This window comes from Protopterus annectens, chromosome 4.part1, assembly GCF_019279795.1.
Source record: "Protopterus annectens isolate FY-2018-M chromosome 4.part1, PAN1.0, whole genome shotgun sequence".
Taxonomy (NCBI): domain Eukaryota; kingdom Metazoa; phylum Chordata; order Ceratodontiformes; family Protopteridae; genus Protopterus; species Protopterus annectens.
Genome location: NC_056734.1, coordinates 957,829,371 through 957,848,720, shown reverse-complemented (window position 1 = coordinate 957,848,720; position 19,350 = coordinate 957,829,371). Strand labels below are relative to the sequence as shown.

The window sequence follows — 19,350 nt, the reverse complement described above, 5'->3', positions numbered from 1 at the left end:
TTAATTCCTCATTGAGTTCATGGAGCACACAGCCGGGGACACCATCAGGTCCCATGGATGCTGTGTTTTTGCTTTGGAGAGAGCAGTTCTCACTTGGGCTGGAGATGTTTGGGGGCTGCAATCGTTTGGTATAGATATCTCTCCTTTTGGGGAGGGGAAGTTTGCACTGAACCTGTCAGCCAGTATGTTAGCAATGTCTGTAGGATCAGTAATCTTCACATCATTTTGAACTAGCTCTGAGCATATCTGGGAGTTTCCTCCCAGGTTTCTAACATAGCTAAAGAAGGCCTTATGATTGTCTTTTGAGTCTTTAGCTATTTTTCTCTCGAAATTTGCTTTGGATGATTTTATGAGAGCTCTTAGTTTTTTACTTATAGTAATCAAGGGTGTCTTACCTTTTAAGGATTTTGCTCTATCTTGTAGTAGCTTCCTCCTTTTGTTGTAGAGTTTGTTTATGGCTGGGGTCCACCAGACTGGACGCTTGCCTTTGGTACAAAGAGTCTTTGTTTTGCTTGGGATTGCCTTATCCATGCAGTCCTGCAGGTGCTGGTAGAAGGCATTTGTAAGTGATTCAGCGGCTTGAGTACTGTTTTCCGCCCGGGGGGCCTTAAAGGAGACCACACTAGTCTTTAGAAGTGTGAAGTTGGCTTTTGAGAAGTTCTTTACTGTGGTCTTTTTATTTCAGGTGGGGGTGGGATGAGGACCTCCAGCGAGATTAGTTTGTGGTCTGATCTCACCAGTGAGGGGTACACCTCCGGTGTTGAACATTGTGCTCCCATGTTCGTGATGATGAGATCAAGTATGTTATCTCCTCTTGTGGGGATGGTGACTAGTTGTTCCATGGCATTTGAGTTTATGAATTCCAGGAACTTTTGGGCTAGGGTGTTTGGGCTTGAGTAGTGTTCCCAGTCTATATTAGGGTAATTGAAGTCACCTAGTATGATGGTGTTTGGTGATACATTTATCCCCTCTAGTGTTTTCAGGAAGGCCATGTGAGGTTCCTGAGTTTGTGAGGGTGGCCTGTAACATGCTACAATTTGCAGAGCAGTCTTGCCTATGGTTAATTGCACCTGGATGGTCTCCGATGCATCGTCGCGTTGCCACCAGTCTTGAGGTGTGGGTGTCCTTGATGAATATGGATACCCCCCCCTCCTTTCTTGGTATTGTCCGGATTTTGGGGCCGGAACGCATGATATGAGGTAAAACCTGATAGCGCTGGGGTGCTCTCAGGAGCCTTGAACCAGGTTTCTGTCACAGCACAGACATCGATGTTCTCCATACTGAGAAGGGCCTCGAGTGCGTGCATTTTGAGATTTAGACTTCTGGCATTGAGCAGCATTACCCTTAGTTTTTTTCCTTTTTTGTGTTCTAGGGTGGTAGGTTTAGAATTTGAGCCTTGCCTAAAAAAGGCACTATGGGGGTGGCAAGACATGCTTTTCTGTGCCTTTCAGTTTTTCCAAAACAATATTTTATGTGTTCACATTTAGTTTTCTATTTAGTATTTAGGTGTGTGTTTAAGTGCTCATTGTGAAAGTGTTTGTGATACAAACTCAGACTCTGTGAGTAAAATAAGAAGCCTATGCAGTTGTCAAAAGTTATTTAAAGACAGCTAAAGACAATTGCCTGTTTAGTAATCCATTAGTCTGCTTCACAGCTGTGCTACCTTTATTGAAAATATGTCTTCAAGTTTGAAATTTATCTGTTGTTGCATGGTAACACAAATTAGCATTTTGATTACTTTCGCCATGATTCAATCACGATTCATGAATCATGATGTTTTAATTCTATACTGAAAGTGCAGGATATGGATGGCTTGTTCTTTCTCTCAATGAAGGTGGATCTACAGAGCTAGTGAGCTTGATATGCTGTATGCTTGTGCTTGGTTTAATTAGCTGGCTTGCTAAAACTTGCTGGCTTGCTAAAACTTGCTTTCTTGCTAAAAAGGCTGGCTAAACTGTGTTTTTTATTGGTTAGTGATGATATGTGAGTTGTGTAGTTTATTGTGAACTGCATTTAGTGAAAATCCAATTATCTGCTTCCTTCTTTAATCCTATTGTTATGTAATTTTGTGTGTAATGCATATTTAATAAACCCAGCTAGATATCTAGATAGGTAAAAAATATATTTACATTACTCAGAGCTATTCTGTTTGTTGACGTATATATTTAACCTGTAATTTTTTCTTGTTATAATCACCCCCTTCATTAACCTCCCTTTAGAGCAGTATGCTCAATTAGAGCTTATCTAAGTTGACTGTCCCTTCTCCAGGCAGGAGACCAAAACATAGTATTAGGTTATGATGGTACTTACTGCTATGCCAGTTATAAATAGAACCTGCGTTACTATCTGCTGTAATGGTTATTAATAGCTCTGGTTATAAATTATGTTGGTTTCAATTGCTTAGTAACTTTTATTGTCTATATTACTCCAACCTCACTTGCCTATTTGCATGGAAATTTTCGAGGTCAATAATCTAAAAAAAAATGCTGTATGTATTATGTTCTTATGGTGGTATTGTTTTATCTCCTTTAACTCCTAACTCGAACGTCACTTTGCCTTTAAATGTCCATTCTATGTACATATGTTTTTCAATATTCCTTAACATTTTTGGGAGTGGCATGATGGTGTAGTTGTCCAATGTTTGTTGACACTTGGACTGTTGATGCTAGTTTATATGTCTCCCTGCTCTGTTCTTGTATTATTCTTCATAAGGGAAAATATTTAAAAAACAGATCACTTGTATCTATCTAAAACTTTTTCAAAAATGACTCAGGGAGACAGGTGGTTAGGCACGGGGTTTATGGTAAGGAGCATGGATGCCAGAATCCGATTTACTACCACATTACATTTTCTGTCATATATAAAAATGTGTTTATTAATTGCATCATCCCTGGTAGGGCTTTTTTCTTAGTTTATCCTAGCATATATCTACGCTTTGAATCTAATTATGATGATTAGTGTGAATTCCTGGAATGTAAATGGGCTTCAAGAAATCAATAAAAAGAAACTAGTTATGCACCTGATTTTTCAGGATAAATCCAACATCGTCTTTTTACAGGAGACCTATATGACAAATGTTCAGTGGGATAATATTAAAAAAAGAAATTGGATTAAACTTGTGATATCAGCAGGGAATAGTCTTGCATCAAAAGGCACTTTAATAACAATTACAAAATCCTTTCCTGGTGAAGTGCTAAATACTAAATTTGACCCAAATGGTAGATGGTATTTATTTTCCTGCTCATACCCTCAGGTAAAATCCCCTTTACTTTTCTTAAACCTATATAGCCCTTGTACAAACCAGCACTTATTCTTCTATGAAATACATAATCTACTACTTCAATTTCCTAATCATCTTTTCATTATTGGTGGTGACTGGAATGCAGTCATGGACCCCTTGAATGATAGTTCAAATAAAAACAGGAAACAGCCCTCGCAAGTAGCTGCATCTATTCAGGATTTGATAAATAGCTTCAACTTAGTTGACCCTTTTTTAATATTTGACCATGACAGAGAGCTAAATAAGTTCACGTTTTATTCGGCTTCGCATAAAGTCTGGTCCAGAATTGATTATTTTTTGGTCTCTGATATCTTTTCAAACAAAATTACAAACTTTGCCCTTGAGGCTAGATGTATATCCGACCACTGAAATGTCTCACTTTGTATTAATCCCACTCACCACCTGAATCGCAATGGTAGTAGTCCCACTTGGTCATTAAACAGTAACATTCTTAAAAAAGAAGATGGTCTGCAGGAAATTAATGATTATCTGAAACAATTTGATGCAGAATCTTGTTTATCCATCATCCCCTTAGATATCCAAAGGGCTACGGCCAAAGCGGCCATCAGAGGAATACTCATACAAAAATCATCTTATTATATAAAAAAAGAGAAATTGTACATCAATAACCTCAACAATGAGCAAAAGATGACTGATGCACAACTACAAAAGGATTTTTCTCCTGAACTGGAAAAGAAATTACATGTGATACAAAAAAAATTTACTCATTTCACTTACAAAATCAATCCTTGGTAGAACTCAAACTCCTTCACAGATATTCGGAATGGGCCCAACCCCCCTCCAGAACACTAGCTGGACTCATAAACATCAAAGAGGGACCAAACTATATTAATGAAATAAAATACAAAGGGAAAAACTTATACAGTAATGAAGATATTGTTAACTCTTTTGTAAATATCTTCACTGAAATCTATAATCCCCAAAACCAGACCCCCAAATGAAATGCACAAAAAATTCCTAAATGAGCTATCTGTTCCAAAATTATCCTTCGCGCAAAACACCCTTCTAAACAGCCCCATAACACTGAATGAAATAATGCTAGCTGTTAAAAAGCTTAAACCAAATAAGGTGCCAGGTCCTGATGGCTTTACAGGAGAATTTTATAAAACTTGTAGTCGTCACCTTTCTAAAACTCTCCTTGCTATGTATAATTATATCATCTCGAAAAGGATTACTGATAAGTATATGAATAATTTGAAAACAATATTCATCCCAAAACCAAACTCTGACAAGTCCAACCCTCTCTGCTATAGGCCCATCGCCCTTATTAACATTGACATCAAAATCTTATCTACCATTTTTGCTAATAGAATTCAGAAAGTTATAGCTACAGTCATTTCTCCTGAACAGTTGGGATTTATGAAACAGAGGCAGCTGTGTGACAATACTCTTACCTTAAACACATTAATGTTGTTTCTAAAAAGTGATAACCACCTGCGTTATGCACTCACCCTAGATGCTACCAAAGCCTTTGATAACATTGATCTAAACTTCCTTTACCTAACCATGAAATTCTTTAACTTTCCTGATCTGATTATCAACACTATTAAGATGCTTTATAACAATACCTCTACTTCCCTGTATATCAATAAAACTTTATCATGCCCTATTAAAATTACCAATGGCACTAGGCAGGGTTGCCCACTCTCACCTTATCTTTTTAATTTATATCTGGAACCTTTCCTTCTCTGGGCTAAACAAAAGACTTATCACCATATCCCAAAAGTCTTCAACATTGATATAAATTATTCTACATTTGCAGATGACCTAAACATCTATTTTGAGCTTCCCAACACCGATCTTCATAAAATTCGAAATTCTATTAATCGTTTTGCTGAGGCTGCTAATTATAAATTAAACCCTGCTAAATCATCTATTTTTCCATTAAACCCTGCAAACCATTTAGAATATTACTTCCCCCTGTCTGACATTCCTCTCAAATATACAATTAAATACCTAGGAATAAATTTCACACACCCTCACCAAGAACTAATAAAAGCAAACCTATATAGAGTCTGGGATCGATAAATAATGATCTAACTAGATGGAAAAACATCAATCTTTCTTTGCTATCAAAATCTGCTATCGTTAAAATGAATATGTTGCCTAGAATCCTTTTTCATCTTAACTCCATCTTCTTAAACGTTCCAAAAATTTTTTTCAGAAAAATGGAAACCACAATCTCAAAGTTTTTATGGTTCCCTAAATCAACCAGAATATCATACAGGAATCTAATTACCCCAAAGAACAAAGGCGGTTTAAGTCTCCCAGATTTTAATTTATATTACGACATCATTAATGCTAGCCGTCTAATTCAAATAGCCTGCTATGACCCCTCTGCTGAAACTTGGTACCCGACCTGGATCAAAATCTGGTGCAACTATATATATTCATTAAAACTCAATCCATATGCTGTCCCTTTTCTTGCACCTGATGGTGACTACAAGTTCAATATCTTGCCTACACTAAAGAACAAAATTCGCATCTTTCAAACTCTGATGACCTCCTTAAATTTACACAATACTATTCCCATTCTCCAACCTATTCACCTAAACCCTAACTTAAAAATCAATAATATAATGATCGATCTAACAAACTTCCCTATTGTTAAGAAAACCATAGTTTGGCACTTCTGTAACTCTAAAAATGTTGCCGAGGTCAAAGCTTTATTTGGTGTTCCTAACAAATATGATCCTATCTTAAGGCAAATTAGCTCACTTATAAAACAAAAATTCTCTAACTATAGAGTGAAGGAGCAAGACATTACAGTATCACAATCTATCATTAAATCACTCTCCCTACGGAACAAAATGATTTCAAACACCTATAAACTTGTAGTAAAAAATAGAGGTAGACCAAACACCACGAATATTTGTAGAAGCTTTAATTCTTTTAAAAACCAGGAAAAGTAAGCGCTTTCGCGTGCCACCAAAATGCACGCTTCATCAGACAAGTATAAAATAATACTGAATCATTCCTTTTTATATCTTGAACAACAGCTCTTCATGAGCCAATTGAATAATCAATTCATTAAATCAATCAATTAATTCATTCATTTCTTAAATTCAACGCTATTTAAAGGTATACATGTATATTTATCTAAAATAACAGGACAGTGTTGAAACAGTAAGAACAATATATATATAGACTCACTGAGGTAGATTTTAAGGTCACAATTTAAAAACACGTATTTTTAAGAAAACCACATTATTTAAAGCAGCCCGTTATTTTGAATATTGAAGCAACCCGTTATATTGAATATTGAAACACCATATTCACTATGTATACTCGCAATGAAAATCACAATATTCATTCTTGCAATATAGTTCATCGATAGCCTTTATTTAAAAAATGAATATATTGGCGGCTATATGTCTTGACTTCTAGCTTCATATAACATGGTCCGCTAGTTATAGTAATGATCGCTATTATAAATGTCAGGGAACCAACTGACAAAATCACCACAAACTGCTCAAAGCACTTTAAAAATATAAAGCGTCTGTGTATAATGCCTTGTACTGAAGACAAAATATTACTTTTACAAACATTACATGTCTAAATATTTAAAAAAATTTTTATATCTAAATACTAATATGTAAAAGGACTAAAAATATATATCGAACTGAAACGAAATAATGTTGGTAAATTAATATCTATTTAATATATATGTGCTAAGCACGCACAATGAAATTATAAATGTATAAATATATAAAGTAGGTGTGATATGATTACTATGTGTATCAGAAAAATATGTTGATAAAAAAATTATTTAAAACAGATGAGAATGCAAAACAATAATGTATTATATGTATAGATGCCAGAAGTACCAATTATTTTAGGGCTAGTCAGATGATGAAAAACATATTAAAAAACTATATATAAAAAAACCATATAAAAAACTATACAAAAGACTATACATAAAAAAACAAGCCCATTAAATAGGGCAGAATTACATTATTTCAAAAAGCTTTGTATATCATGTTATACTAAAAAATCATATCATGCAAAAATGGGATATTCATAATATAACAAAATAATGTATATTTGCAGAAAATCATTTCATAAGAAACATCTCTAAACATATTTTAAAAAACAGAAATCATGATAGAATAGCCTTACAAATAGAAGAAAGGAATAAGAAGGAATTCATTCCTTCCCATTTATATTACCCAGGGTAAAAATAATAATAATTAATTCAAAGTTGCTTAGAAGGCCTATAATAGAAGGGAGGCGGGATAGGAAGTCATAACTTATATAAAAAGATATATGTGGTTAGAGTCACCAGTCAACTATATAACAAAAATCTTAAAAATTATGTAATAGCAGCACTGTGTAAATATATAAGCCAGAAGGACATGACCTTCTGCAATAGAGATATATTTATAGAAAATATATGTAAAAAATATATATAAATGAATATATATAAAAACTATATATAGAAAAAAATATATGTATGTAGAAGATATAAACCTATAAACTTGTGTCAAGCATTTAGTATAATCATTCACTTCTATTTTCCAAATATTGGGATGGTATACAAGGAGAAATTTCTATGGAGTCTAAGTGCGAAGCAATCAATAATACCCTGAATTTAACCCCCTTCAAAAACCTAATTTGATAAACAACAATTCCTACTATACACCAGCAGTCTTACTGAAATTCGGATACAATAAAAACCTAACCTGTCCGTTCTGTTCCCTCCCACATGTAGATATACTTCACATCTTTTGGAGCTGTAAGAATATTTACAAACTTTGGTGTTCTCTCAGAACTCAGTTGGAAAAAATGGGATACGAAAAAAACACATTCTCTTGGCAAACTATGATTTTAAATATTATTCCTAAATCTCTTAAGGGTATCCATCGCCACATCTGTGTTACAGCCTGTGCCCTTCTCAAATATTTTATAGCCAAGAACTGGGTCAATCCCTCAACAATAGCTTTACATCAATGGCAATCAAATATATATCTGCACATAAGTTATGCAATAATAACAACAAAAAAAAGAATATTTTCAGAATTACTGATGTAGACTTTTTGACCTAATCCAAACTAAATAATCTTCCAAAATGTGGGTCTCTAACAATACATTCCAGGATAACCTCCATCAGTATCATTTCTGGCCCTATAACCATTATTAGACATTGTTACCATCACAAGGTAACGTTTGATTTTACAAAATATTTTGTTATATCATTTTGTTATCCTCTGGCATCCATGGTGTAGATATGTTGTAAATATGGTATAAATAGAAGTACATGGTGTAAATACTTGTTTTTTATGGTTACACTCTCCTTACCGCTTTTCTTTCTTCTTAAGACAGTCATATATTTTTCCTTCCAAGCCACTTTCCATTTGTATCCCTAGACTTTGACTGTAATAGGTTATTGGGGGTCTTTACTGCTTATATTGGTCTCTAAGATGTAAGCTTCCCTGTAAGATAACTGCTGTGTTCTAAATGCATAGTTTTTGCACTAACTGTTACATATATACCTATACTTTACTGCTTCCTGCAGTGACTTACAGTTTTTCCTTTGTATGTTTGAAAAGTTTGAAAAATTCAATAAAAATATATTTGAAAAAAAAAAACTGATTTAACATGTACTGTAAAGGCAGACAATTTCAGTACAATAGTGCACATTAGTTTATAGCAATAAAATACAGTAAAAAAGAGTAGGCAGAAGACAACCAAAAGTGCTATACGTGGTTAGAATAAGCAATAACTAGTAAAAATAAGCAAAAATTAGGATACTTATTCTTATATATCACAAATCAGAGTTGTGGTCAGTGCCCCTCCTCATTTCAGCTCAGTGTGAATTAACAGAACTTCTTTCAATGGCAGGGCCTAAATACCAGAAGGTACAAAGTGAAGTAACTTGAAAAAAGCTCAAAAGGACCAATGAGTGCTTATTCTAAGCACTAGTCCAGCCAACCTTTACAGGGCAGTAGCCAACCAACACAATCCTCTCATTAAAGTGAAGAAATGCTTCTGCTAATCCAAGATGGCCTGGAACATATGCTCAGAACAAACAGCCACTGCAAACAAACAGGTCAAGCAACAGCAAAACTGAACTGGGACTAAGCTACAGCTACTAGCTGCACTATTTTAGGCAGGAAATACTACAGAAATGTTTATCACAGTGGAAAAGACAGCAGTGAGACTCTAAATGAAAGTTTTAAACAGATAACTTAGTAAGGAGACTCTAGAGAATGCTTTTAACTGCAAACAAATCAGTTATATGATACACTCCTTGGTAGGAAATCAGAACAAACAGATGCTTAAAAAATGGAGAAAATTTCCAATTAATACCTTTCAGACAGTGAAACTGGCTAAAAAAGCTTTACAAACAGTGTGAGAGTAACAAAGGTGATTTAACAGGCCCAGTAAGGCAGGCAATTTCAGTACAGTAGTGCAGATTAGTTTATAGCAATAAAATAGAGTAGAAAATAATAGGCAGCAAATAATAAAAAGTGCTATAAATGATTGGAATAAGCAATAAGTAATAAACATAAGCAGAAAGAAACAAAGCAGGATACTTACTGTTATTTATCACATATCAGAGTTGTGGTAAGTGCCCCTCCTCCGTTTAGCTCAGTGTGAATAAACAGAATTCCTCTCACTGCCAAGGCCTAAATACCAGAAGTTACAACCCGAAACAACTTAAGAAACAGCTCAAAAGCACCAATGAGTGCTTACTCCAAGACCTAGACCAGGCGACCTTTAGCAGCCAGTGGCCAGTTAACACAATCCTCTGACTAAAGTGAAGAAAGGCTTCTGCTAATCCACGATAGCCTGGAACATCTGCTCAGAACAAACAGCTACTGCAAACAAACAAACAGGCCCAGAGACAGCAAAACTGAAATGGGGCTATGCTACAGCTACTAACTACACTAGTTTAGGCAGAAAACACTACAGAAATGTTTATCACAGTAGAAAAATAGCAGTGAGACACTAAATTAAAGTTTTAAACAGATACAGGAGGAAAGAGACTCTAGAGAATGATTTTTACTGCACACAAATCAGGTATATGATACACTCTTTTGCAGGAAATCAGAACAAACAAACAGATGCTTAACAAATGGAAAATATTTCCAGTTAATCCCTTTCATACACAAAACTACCTAAAAAAGTTTTACAAACAATGTGAGAGTAACAAAACTGATTTAACAGGCCCTGTAAGGCAGACAATTTCAGTTCAATAGTGCTGACTAGTTTATAGCAATAAAGTACAGTAAAAAATAGTAGGCAGAAAACAATAAAAAGTGTTATAAATAGAAAAAGCAATAACTAGTAAAAGTAAGGAAAAACAGGATACTTACTGTTATATATCACAGATCAGAGTTATGGTCAGTGCCCTTCCTCCATTCAGCTCAGTGTGAATAAACAGAATTCCTCTCAATCTTCTTCTTCTTCTTTTGGCTGCTCCCATCAGGGGTCACCACAGCAGATCAACTGTTTCCATTTCTTCCTGTCCTCTGCATCTTGCTCTGTCACACCAACCACCTGCATGTCCTCTCTCACCACATCCATAAACCTTATCTCAGGCCTTCCTCTTTTCCTTTTACATGGCAGCTTCATCCTTAGCATCTTTTTCCCAATATACTCTGCAGCCCTCCTCAACACATGTCCAGACCAATGTAATCTTGCCTCTCTGGCTTTGTCTCCAAACCTTCCAACCTAGGCTGACCCTCTAATATACTTATTCCTAATCCTGTCCATCCTCGTCACACCCAATGCAAATCGTAACATCTTCAACTCTGCCACGTCAAGCTCTGACTCCTGCCTTTTTGTCAATGCCACTGTCTCCAACCCATATAACATAGCTGGTCTCACTACCCTCTTGTAGACCTTCCCTTTCACTCTTACTGGTACTTGTCTGTCACAAATCACTCCTGACACTCCTCTCCACCCACTCCATCCTGCCTGTACTCTCTTCTTCACCTCTCTTTCACACTCACTATTACTCTGAACTGTTGATCCCAAGTATTTAAACTCATCCACCTTCGCCACCTCTAATCCCTGCATCCTCACCATTCCTCTATCCTCCCTCTCATTCACACACATTTCTTCTGTCTTACTCCTGCTGACCTTTATTCCTCTTCTCTCTAGAGCATATATCCACCTCTCTAGGGTCTCCTCCACCTATTCCTTACTCTCACTACAGATCACAATGTCATCTGCAAACATCATAGTCCACGGGGACTCCTGTCTGATCTCATCTGTCAACCTGTCCATCACCATTACAAATAAGAAAGGGCTCAGAGCTGAACCTTGATATAATCCCACCTCCACCTTAAACGCATCCGTCACTCCCACCGCAGACCTCACTGCTGTCACACTACCCTCGTACATATCCTGTACCACTCTTACATACTTCTCTGACACTCCCAACTTCCTCATACAATACCACAACTCCTCTCCAGGCACTCTGTGATATGCTTTCTCTAAATCCGCAAAGACAGAATGCAACTCCTTCTGACATTCTCTGTACTTCTCCATCAACACTCTCAAAGCAAACATTGCATCTTTAGTGCTCTTTCCTGGCATGAAACCATATTGCTGATCACTAATCATCACCTCCCTTCTTAACCTAGCTTCCACTACTCTTTCCCATAACTTCATGCTGTGACTGATCAGTTTAATCCCTCTGTAGTTACTACAGCTCTGCACATCACCCTTATTCTAAAAAACCGGTACCAAAACACTTTTTCTCCATTCCTCAGGCATCCTCTCACTTTCCAAGATTTCATTAAACAATCTAGTTAAAAACTCCACTGCCATTTCACCTAAACACCTCCATGCTTCCACAGGTATGTCATCTGGACCAACAGCCTTTCCATTCTTCGTCCTCTTCATAGCTGTCCTTACTTCCTCCTTGCTAATCCACTGCACTTCATGATTCACTATCCGCACATCATCCAACCTTCTCTCCCTCTCATTCCCTCCATTCATCAGCCCCTCAGAGTACTCTTTCCATCTGTTCAACACACTCTCCCCGCTTGTGAGTATGTTTCCCTCATTATCCTTTATCACCCTTACCTGCTGCACATCTTTACTAGCTCGGTCCCTCTGTCTAGCCAATCGGTACAGGTCCTTTTCTCCCTCCTTGGTGTCCAACCTTTTATGCAACTCATCATATGCCTTATCCTTAGCCTTCACCACCTCTCTCTTTGCCATGCACTTCATCTCCTTCTACTCTGGTCTACTTTCTTCATCTCTCTGACAATCCCACTTACTCTTCGCCAACCTCTTTCTTTGTATACTCTCCTGTACTTCTTCATTTCACTACCTGGTCTCCTTGTCCTCCTTCCTCTTTCCAGATGTCACACCAAGCACCTTTCTAGCCATCTCTCTTACTAGCTCTGCTGTAGTTACCCAGCTATTCGGTAACTCTTCACTGCCACCCAGTGCCTGTCTTAACACTTCCCTGAACATCACCTCACAATTACCATTTTTCAATTTCCACCATTTGATCCTTGGTGCTGCCCTCACACTCATCCTCCTCTTCTTGATCACCAATGTCATCCTACAAACCACCATCCTGTGCTGCCTAACTACACTTTCCCCTGCCACCACTTTACAGTCTCCAATCTCCTTCAGACTGGCCCTTCTACATAAGATATAATCCACCTGTGTGCATCTTCTTCCACTCTTGTATGCCACCTTATGCTCCTCCCTCTTGTTAAAATACGTATTCAACACAGCCATGTCCATCCTTTTCGCAAAATCCACTACCATCTGACCTTCTGCATTCCTTTGCTTAACACCATACCTACCCATCACTTCCTCATCCCCTCTGTTCCCTTCACCAACATGCCCATTGAAATCTTCTCCAATCAACAGTCTCTCACCAGTGGGTACAGTCATCACCACTTCATCCAACTCACTCCAAAATTTTTCTTTCTCATCCATCGCACACCCAACTTGTGGAGTATATGCACTAACAACATTCATCATTACACCATCAATTTTCAGCTTCATAAACATCACTCTATCAGACACTCTTTTCACCTCCAAAACACTCTTAGCATACTGAACTTTCAGGATAATTCCTACACCATTTCTACTCCCATCCACACCATGATAAAACAATTTGGACCCTCCTCTGATACACCTAGCCTTGCTCCCCTTCCATTTGGTCTCTTGCACGCACAATATACCGATCTTCCTTTGGTCCATCATATCAGCTAGCTCTCCCCTATACCAGTCATACTGTCAACATTCAAAGTTCCGACCCTCACTATCACAGTCCTAGCCTTTACCTGCCTTCGGCCATGCCTTCCGCCTGTTCTCCTCCTTCAGTCAACAGTAGCCCAATTTCCATTGGCACCCTGTTGGCCAACAGTTCTGGTGGCAGTCGTTGTTAACCTGGGCCTCGACTGATCGGATCATCTCAATGGCAGAGCCTAAATACCAGAAGGTACAACCTGAAACGTCTTTAAAAAAAAGCTGAAGAAGACCAATGAGTGCTTACTCCATGCCCTAGACCATCCAACCTTTACCAGCGAGTGGCCAATCAACACAATCTTCTCACGAAAGTGAATAAATGCTTCTGCTAATCCAAGATGGCCTGGAACATGTGCTTAGAACAAACAGCCACTGCAAACAGACAGGCCCAGAGACAGCAAACTTGAACTGGGACTATGCTACAGGCTGCTAATTACAGTATTTTAGGCAGAAAGCACTGCAGAAAGGTTTATCACAGCAGAGAAACAGCAGTGAGACACTAAATGAAAGATTTAAACAGATGGAGCAAAGAGACTCTAGAGAATGCTTATAACAAGAACAGTGAAATGCAGAGTGCATGAAATCATGCAATGGAAAACAATTATTTTCTTAGCTGAAGGGCCTCTGGGTGATCTCCTCTCATAGTATCTGCTTTCAGCTTACCACAAAAAGGTATGCAGACCCAATTATAGCACTCACAGAGAAAGGCCTTCAAATGAGGACACTGTTCTGCTGTGGGACATTAAAGTGTCAAGAAGTCCAAGTCAGAATAGGTAATAAAATCAAAGGATGTGGAAAAAATCCCCAATGTCTACAAAGCAAATAACCATTTTTCTTTTCTAGAATATATTTTTGTCAGAGAGCAATAAGCTTGGGAGAGGAAAAACAAGCTGTGCTCCAAAGCTGTAAACTGGAAAACAACAATTTAGCTGGAATTATTCAAAGCAGAGACAGAACATAGAAATTCCAATCTTCCCTGTTTTAACAAGAGTAATATATTGCAGAGACCCATACAGATTCAGATATAGTCATTCTTGCTACCTTCTTAGTCATAGGATTATAGGATCATAGGAAGTTACTAGGCTGTTGGCCCTGAGGCCCTTACAAGCCTAGCCAAGAATGTAGCCCATGTTACAGCAAGTCAGCACCCTGTGCCTATCCCACTGTCCAGCAGGGACACAGGTGGAATCCCAGGGGTGTATTTTCTGTTCCCCATCCATTTATCCAGGTTGCCCTTAAAAAGGGTTAATGAGGTGCTGTGCTTGATGTAGAGAGGGAGTCTATTTCACAAAAGAGTGAGTTTTTGGGACACAAATCTGTCCCGCCAACAAGTCCTGTTGATGTGACAGACCAGGTTGAAGTCACGCATGCAGGTTATTCGAGTGGAGCTTGACTTGAGGATATGCAGAAGTCCTATCAAGGTGCAATCTGAGATTGCTCTTTATGCCAGACAGAGGTCACCTCTGAGGAGTCTGTAGGATACTAAGTAGATGGACAGGGCCTTTAGCCTATCTGTGTAGGGATGTTCAAGGCCCTGGATTCTCCTGGTGAGGAACCTCTATGGTCTGTCCAGTTGCTGCATGTGCTTTGAATATGTGCCGAAAGGGGCATTGTACTCAATAATGGGTCTTATAAGGGAAGAATACAAGGATGCTATGACCACTTTGTCCCTGGATGAGATGTCCTTACTAATGAAGTGGACCATGTAGAAAGCTTTCCGTACAATGGAGGCAATATGATGGTTACAATTCAAATTTGTTATCAACCTAGGTGCCCATGTCCCTCACGACTGATTTCATGCTTAGGACCTTATTATCAGTGTGATCATTTATGGCGATGTCACTCTCCCCAAAGGGGATGATGATGCATTTTTTGGCATTCAGTTTGAGGCCATGTTTCTGGCACCAGTCATTAGTTTGGGTGAGACCCTCCTGGAGGATGTCCTTGGAGGATACTTGAACAGATAGTGATATACAGTCAAGTTATATGAACCACACAGCTAACACAGCTACAGACAAACCCAAAAAGTACTCTGCTTAAGTGTTTCAGTGAGAACTGTACAGCCATACTCTGACATGGGAACTAAAGATTGAGTGATATATAACCAAGTTCTACCCTGCAATTAAACAGACATTTGACAAGAAGGACACTTTGGACTTGTAATTAATTATCTTTAATTTTTTTTGATTCCCTTATAGAATGGACACAGAAATCAGAACTCATTTTTTTTCTTTATTGCTCATCAAAAACCACAGACCATTTTAAGGATTCTGTCAATGAACAACTTTGGATGTTTTGAACATACAAATTGTATTTGACCTGTCTGGCTAAAATATATTAAAATGATATAACTGAATTTCTGACTTATTAATACATTACAGCATTTTTGATTAAGGCCCATTCATTAGCTTATTCATTTATTTGTAATATTGTAATACATTCTATTTTTAACCAAATCCAACACAGTACATGCTAGTTACTTTAATTCTTAGCTTGATATGAACCCATAACATATGTGTGGAAAGAGATAAGTAACTGTTGAGCCAGCTTATTTTCACCTGCAGTCCAATGCAGAACTGTAAATATAAATCAATGTGTTCCTGTCTGATTTTCTGATAGCACCACTTAATATTTACTAGAATGCACTAGCTATTTTAATACATATTTCCCTTATGGGAGAAACGAAACTTACAACAATATTTTCAGAGGTACATGGGAGATAAAATGTTGTAGACCTACATTGTTAGCTTTTCCCACACATCATTTATTATTCAGTAATGTTTATGTTCTAGGTTCTTCAAGGATTTGTGTTCTAATAAAATTTAACTTAAAAATGGCACAATCTTCATGATTTTACTTTTTTGCCACATGGAAGTTGTTATTTTTTTCCAGAATACCTTGTTGGCTAATTTTGTGTTTGGTTAACTGTGTTACATTTGTAAATTTAGATTTTTTTTAGTACTGAGGAGATATGCTTTCCGGAAACAAACTCTCTCCAGGGATGGGAATACATAATTCAGACAATCCTGGCTACACCCATCCTTACTGGTTTGTTAGGCCTTCTTGTATATGAGTCATAAATATTCATATAAATGACAAATTATATTTGATCTTTATTTATGTACCAAAGACCTACAACTAACTTAAGTAATCAGCCAGGAACACTAAGTGACAAAATTAATATGGTGAAAATTGTACCACATTTGTTGATGCTACATGTCTTCAGACTTATTCCTATTACATAAAGTAACAGGCGTGCTAGTAAATACGATTTTTCTTATGTTTTCTTTTCTATAGCAATTACATAATTGCCTGCAGATGTAACATTAATCAGGAAATGTTGTTTGCCTTTTCAGAGGCATATTTTTGTTAAATGGCATGACTTATACAATGCAGAGTATCTATCATATTAACATAAACGTATGTACAAATCAAATCACTGTAAGGAAATAATACTGATTTCAGTAAAGAAAACACAATATGCAGTTATGATCTGAAATGCTGATGAGTAGAGCATTATAAAGTGAATGCATTGCTTCACATTAGTCCTTCCAGTTCTTTCCATCTCTATCACTTTTACAAAATATGATTATGCCACCTTAAAATGGCCCTCAAAGGCAGCTAGACTAGTACTTAACCTATGAATCTACGGACCTATGGAAGTGGGAGGAATTAGACTACAGGGTATGCAGTTGTGATGCTTATTAGCTGTCCAGACATTTTGTTAGCTGTACCTAGTTTCACAAGCAAGCCTTTGTTCATACTTTTGACATGTGCAGGTTGAGAGGTCTTCAGAACAGTGCACAGAGTAGCTTGAAAGTTGGAATCTGCAGTACTATGTGGAATGGGATGAATTCTAAACAATGAATGGTCCTTCAGCAGAGCAACACCTTACTGTACACATTGCACATATTAACACCAATTTCATGGAGTATAGTTACCCATTGTGTCATGCAGGACGATAATCTGATTTTTTTTTTTTTTTTTGCTTTGTTTAACTTTGAGCTGCATCATTTAATTGGAAATAAAAATTGCTTGAAGGTAGACAAAGCAAACTGAGAAGAGTAGTATTGTCAGAGCAATTAAGCTGGAGGGCCGTACTTTATATTATAACCAATGCATTTGTCTGTGGGTGAGAATAAGTTGGTGCTTATTTGTCCCCTTTCATAAATTTTTTGCTCTAAGTTACAACCAAGCCAAAATTCAAACAGCTGCCATACCCCACATTGAATTTTGTATAAAAATAGAATTTATTAGCACATAAGAAATAAATTATTACCCTAATTTCTAGTAGGCATCAATAAATAAAAATGAATTTGCAGCACAAAAGTCATAAAAACATCAAATTACTTTAAGTAGTTCCTGGAAATATGGTAAGGCATGCAGTATAACAATGTCAGTGTCAGTCTTTATGTCTTTTGGTCCCCATTGTGCACTGTGAAATAGCTTTGCCTTCTCTATACACTCTGCCTTTGGAAGATCCACCAATGTGATGATGATTCATTGAACTTTTGATGCTGGCAACTCTTGTAAGCTAAAGTTCAATTCAGTTGCAGGGAGTCCTGGTTAAATGCTCCTGTCTGGCACACTCCACTTACCCTCACTGAGAATGGATCATAGGTTCATAGATGTTTACTAGGCTAATGACTACAGGGGCCTTTATAAGCCTAGCCATGCATCCCAAAATCTCTGACAAGTTTTAATACCCTTGATAAGTGTAAGCATGGGCCTGGGATATGGACCATTTACAGGTTACCTGTGTCCATTAGAGACATAGCTGCCAAACCAGGATTAATTTCCGGTTTCCCATCCATTTGTCCAAGTTGTACTTGAATTGGGTTAGGGAAGAACTCTGCTTCACATGGATGGGGAGCCTGTTCCATAGTTGGGGTAGTCTCTGGGAGGGTTCCTATCGCGTGATCAAAAATTGTAAATGGCGAACACGTATTGAGCGAACCCGATTGGTCGAAACATTGAAACGTCACACGTGTAACACGGAAATCACCATAGGGAATATTTTCCCTTTACTTTAATGCAGTGTAATCTCAGAGTAGGAATATTTAAGTAGCAGGGGTGTGGGGGGGCTTGCCCCCCACATGGGGGGTGCAGGGGGGCTTGCCCCCTCCCTATAGTGTTTAGGTAAGCATAGTTTTTTTTATTTTTTTTATTATATTTTCGAAATTTCAAACATCACTCATATGGTGTCGATGTTTGAAACTTTCGAAAATATAATATAGAGCCTCTCTGGGATACACACCTATCTCCCTAGCAGATACACAGTCAAGGTTTAAGTCTTTAGAATGCATAATTCTGGCATTGTTTATTTTATGGTTATACAGGAGGTCCATTAGAGTGGGGTCTTCAATGCACTGTATGCCAGTCATAGAGCTCCCCTCAAAAGCCTGTAGGAGATAGAATACAGGGATAGGGCCTTGAAGCCTTGAGCAAGAAGATGAATGTCTGAAAGTCTGAAGTCTGAAGTGTTTGACTTGACTGACTAAAAATCTCTGGATGACTGTTCCAAAGTTTGACTGAACTCAAAAATGATGCAAAATGACTAACTGAGGGGTTCTGGAATATTCTGTGTTCTATCTCTGCAGTTGATGAAGTCCAACCTTTACCTTAGTTGTTTATCTTGTTGTAGTACATATCTGTTTGATTAACAACACATCTTGAAAGATGAGGGAATTGCACAGATAACTTTGTTTATATCCTGTGAATTTATCACTCATTTTAGGCCTCTTGATAGTTTAATTTCCAAGAAGCAGAACAGTATATAGTTTCAGGTATCAACTCAGTGGTTTTATGTGGTGATGGCACCT

At 37.4% G+C, this 19,350-nt stretch overlaps 1 protein-coding gene across 1 annotated transcript in view; it reads left to right on the top strand.

The window, feature by feature from the left end:
• Window positions 1-19,350, top strand: part of PRSS56 (serine protease 56) — a 2,212,799-nt gene that overhangs the window by 1,294,606 nt on the left and 898,843 nt on the right. The gene's annotated exons all lie outside the window — the stretch shown is intronic.